We start from the raw sequence: 5105 nt of genomic DNA, 5'->3' as shown, positions 1-5105 counted from the left end.
CAGTTTCTGTGAAAATCAAGAAAGAAACTGTTTATTGGGTCAGTGTTATCATATCAAAAAGTATCTATGCTCCTTGATTTACAACACTATGATGATAATAAAGGGACAACTAGCAGAGCATTCATGATATAGCACATTCTTTAAAGGTGAACACATTGAGATATAGTGATATTGTCATGTAACTATTTCTCAAACATGATTAAGACCCTGTATCTAAAAAGAGGCTTTAAATATGCATTTTCTCCTTGACTGAATACTGTGTCTCTTTTTTCATCTTTAGGAGTATCTTCATATGAAGAATTTGTATTTTAAAGTTTGGCAGACACAAATATGCATGTGCATATCTTTGATTTGGAAAAAAAGTGCTGATATGTGGAATTTGGTTTTAATTAGCCCAGGCATTTGTGTCTGAATAGCAGGCAGCATGCTGCTCAGCATGTCTGTGCCTCTCTCTCTCTCTCTGGTTGAATTACTGCCAGTATAAAGGCTCTCTGGAGGTCCAAACTCTCTGCGCTCCCTCTGTCACTAGAGCTAACTGAGGAATAACTCATCCCTACCAGCAGGACAGTAAATCAGCCAGCGTGTCTCAGCATGCACGGGGGTGGTTTCTCCAGATACGATGGCAGAGTGTGAAGAGGACAGCATCAAAATGAGGAAGTCAATCATTTATATGATCAGACTCTCTGTCAGAGTGTCTGCATTATTAAAAATCTCTATCTTAACAAGTCAGTTTGTATTGTTGAGTCTTAAAATCTGAAATTATGCGACCAGAAGTGTTTGGACACCTCTGATTTGAATACTTCTGGTCTGGTGCTGCTTTTCACAGTTTGGCCCTCTCACTGCCAATGAAAGGGAATCTAGTTGCTGCAGAGATATTTTAGACAACAGTGTTCTTCCAACTTTGTGGCAACAGTTTGTTGCAAAAAACAACTCCAGAGGAACTGTTATTCCATTTTGGTGTGACTTCCCTGCACAGAGCTCTGACCTCAACTATCTTTGGGCTGAACTATAGTGTTGAACATGATCCAGACCTTATCACCCAAAATCAGTGTTGGACCTCACTAATGCTCTTGTGGCTGAATGGGAGCAAATCCCTGCAGTCAGGTTCCAACATCTGCTGGAAAGCCTGAAACCAGAGGAGTGGAGGCTGTTACAGCAGCAGATTAATGTCCAGGCTGAGATTATTCAACCTCCTGCTAGTATAAATCAATTCCAAGAAGTTTCTATACATTTTCTTGATTACAACACAGCAATTCAAGATTTAAAGATGCTTTAAAAAATAAACTGCGGTTGGAACTTTTGGAAATATGCCAATCCACATCTCAGAATAAAACATCTAAAAAGGAAACGACTTGTTAGAATAATTGTTGCATTTACACGTTCTTTTGATCCAATTCACATATAAATGTTGAAATACATGCATATTTTTCCCACAAAGAAGCTCCATCAGTTCACAAAAAGCATTAAGAATGTAAATGACATACTCAAGGAGTCTCAAGCATAAAAATGGTATAAAAATATATATTTTTTAAATTCACTTTTCCTATGACAACAAAATGATCCTGTTAAAAGCAGTGTTGGCACCATAATGGAGAAGGACATGGACAGGACATGAGTTAAAAGAACAAAAAGTCCATCCATTAAAACACCACTGGTGGTCATAATGTTGTCATGTCCATGTAGAAAATGGCTAATGAACGCCTTATAGGACAGCATTTCCAACCTCAGGGTCAGTACCCCCAAAAAGAGACCCAAGATAAATCTGAGGGGTCACAAGTTAAATGAATAAGGAAGACAAAACAAATCTCTTTAAGGAGATACAGTAATGTGTGTTTTTTCCCAAGTTCTCTCTTTCATTTGAAATACTGGAAACTTTCACCTCTCAAGGCTTCTAAGAATCTGAGAACATTCTGTCTGAACTTCTTACAACTAACAGCCTCCACACCAAGGCCATTAAAGACCATGTAAAGTGAATTCAGACATTTTCTTCTAAACACATTAAATAGGTCATAAATGTATTCCTAAAAAAGGTTTAAAAAGCATTTCAACCATTTAGATTTGAATTGTGGAGCTAGGCTTCACAAACTGTGTTTCAAGATTTCTGTGTTCAGGATTTAGTAATTAGCATAAACCCGCCCCTGCTGCTGTAGAGGTAGAAATACATTCAGCACACTCTACTACTACTACAGTCTACAGTTAGCTGAGCTAGCTTCCGAGCTAGCTGCTGAGTTAGCCGTCAAGCTAGCAGCCAAGGTAAAGCTCTCAGACATAGTGTCCATGTTTCTGGTAGAGGTGGTGACTTTGATTGACAGGTGACACTTGGTAGGGGGCGGGGTTTCAGCGAACTTGGCGGACACTCCCACAGCGTTTGGGAGCAGAGAAAGAGGCTGAGTTTTACACAACTTTGAAGCCTAATTTCATATACTTGGCGATTTTTTTAATCATTCAAATTTGGCATGGTGGTTAACAACACACTTTTCTGTGAAATGTCAAACTCACTGAAATGGGAGTCAGATCTTAATGTTGCAATTGATGAGCAGTTATGGGCAGATTTATGTCAAAACAGCTCATCAGCTACTATCAATGCCCGGTATAAACTGATTAACTATAATATTTTACATCAGCTTTATCTTACCCCAGAAAAGCTACACTCGTTCAAAAATGACCTGTCAGATAAGTGCTTCAGATGTAAAACTGAAGTGGGTTCCTTTCTGCACTGTACCTGGCAATGTACTAAAGTGAGGCCTTTCTGGAATGATATCTGCTCCACTTTAACCAAGATCGCAGGAGTCAATGTTCCAATGGACCCTGAACTGTGTCTATTGGGAAACTTTACATGTATTCGAGACTCTCTTAACAATGCTCAATTCAAATTTATGGATGTTGCCTTTTTTAAAAATTGGCAGCCATACTTAGACCATATTGATCCATCTCCTACACCAAGTACTTAATGTAGTTGTTTGTACTAACGTCACACACTGACTGTATGTTGTTGTTTTATCTTTTTATTTATTTTTTATTTTTTTCTCCCCTGGTGGAGGGGGTTGGGGGGGCTGTACCTTTGTTTCTCTTGTTGTATCTATGTCTATACTGTTGGTATATTATACAAAACTGAAAATAAAATAATCAAAAAAAAAAACTCAGAACACATATTTATTCTTTCCTTTCACGGACTTTAACTGTTAGAGACATTGCTTCATTGTAAGGGACTATAAGTTATAAATGTCAGTAATTTCGTGTATCTTGATAGGCCTGTCACAATAATTACTTCATCAATTTATCGTACAATAACTTATTATGAACGTCATCATGTCTATATATGGACTTATAATATGATACATGGACATTACCTTGATCATTTTTTGATTCATTATATCAGTGGTATAAAATGATCTTCAAATGACAATAATATTGTTTATCGCAAGACAATATATCATCCAACAAAAGTAGTTATTGTGACAGGACTATATAATGGTGCAAAATTCATGCTTGTAAAGGGAGAATAAAGTAGATCACATTCTTGTTTTAGTCTGAAGAAGACCAGAAGGCTTGAAATGTCACTCTTGATATCCTATTAAATTATACCTACAATGGGAGCTACAGTGTGTGACTTTATTCTACCTTTACAGATCCAAAGATATACAATGATATACATACTGCCACTCTGACTACTGTGTTTAATAGTGAGATATGTCTTGGCATCTGGCTTGATGAGAAATTCAAATTGAAGTATCACATGAATCACTTGTTGATGTGACAGAAGCGATGCCTTCAATTGATTTCCTGGAGTCACTTTCTGTCTGTTATTATATTTAGTTTCTATTATTCCACAGAACAAGTGATTTTGCCCATTTTGAAGCTCTATGAGAGAAGAAAGAGAACCAAAGCTCATTGATGAAGCTGTATTATTCCATATGAGGCAGCTTGACATGTATTCTTTTGTTCTTTTATCTAAGTGTCAGTTTGTCAGTGTAGTCTCAAAGATCCCATTCACTGAGCACTTTGAATCACATGATAAAAGCACCATATTGTAACACGGGTATGATTTAGGTCAAATATGTCAACGGGAAGAGTTTGTGGCATAAAACCACATGGTAAGCTCTTGTTGAATGTGTGCTCACATCAGTGTGATATGAGAGACTCAGCGTGTGTTTATTTTGCTATCGGCTCATCTCGCCTCTCTGACTGGACCAGAGGTTATCTAACAACAGCATCGTGTTCCAGGGATCAGGTTTGGAAACAAATCCTCCTGTTGCAGCCAGCAGTTCCTGCAGCTGCTGGCAGCTCACCGTCTGATCTTCTAAACTTACCCCATTTTAATTTAGCCTCTACGCCGCTTCTCTCCTCCAACAGGTCATTGGCTCCGATCCCAGAGTGCCCCAGCTTCTTCTTCTTCTTCTTCTTCTTCTTCTCAGTCTCCCCTCAGCGCAGCGGTCCGTCTGGAGCCTCCGTTGAGCCAGACAGACGTGGCCCCAAGCTACAAGTAAAAAGAGAGAGAAAAAAGAAGAAAATCAATGAATGACCTGCGTTTTTTCTTAACAACATAACAAACCACCAAGAGATGGAGAAATTCCACCATGCCAAGTGCTGCTGCTGCTTTTAACTGCACGAGACAAGAGGAGAAGAGAAAGCATCATAGACTGGAGGCTCCGATAGCAGATGTATCCCGATATCGTAAAACAAACCGTGTCCTCCTTTCTGCAAATTGAATTAGACGTCGAGTCAATTACATAATTAGTGTTTCTCTGTCAGGAGAGAGTAGCAGATTACACACATCCAGCCAAAAGCTTGCGTGTGTTTGCGTGTCGAATTAGGCCCGAATAAGTTTGAGAGGCTCCTGGAAAACAGCCAGAGGATGATTATTGTGAATGTTTCATTTCCAATCAACAGCAGTGTAATTAATATGTTGCACTATTAGAGGAAGCACATACTGGTGGCTCTGGCTCTGGATCCAGAACTGTAATTGCCCCTTTTAAATGAATTGAAATATTAGTCAAAGGTAAATACTTGTCCCTTTCAAATAAGTAAAGCAAAATAGCATTCAATTTAATTACTTTTGCACATTCACGTTGTTCCTTCAAAATAAAATAAACAAAATATTATAA

The sequence above is a fragment of the Scomber japonicus genome, chromosome 11, assembly GCF_027409825.1.
Source record: "Scomber japonicus isolate fScoJap1 chromosome 11, fScoJap1.pri, whole genome shotgun sequence".
NCBI classification, from domain to species: domain Eukaryota; kingdom Metazoa; phylum Chordata; class Actinopteri; order Scombriformes; family Scombridae; genus Scomber; species Scomber japonicus.
The sequence above is the reverse complement of the archived record's forward strand: the minus strand, read 5'-3'. Positions refer to the sequence as shown.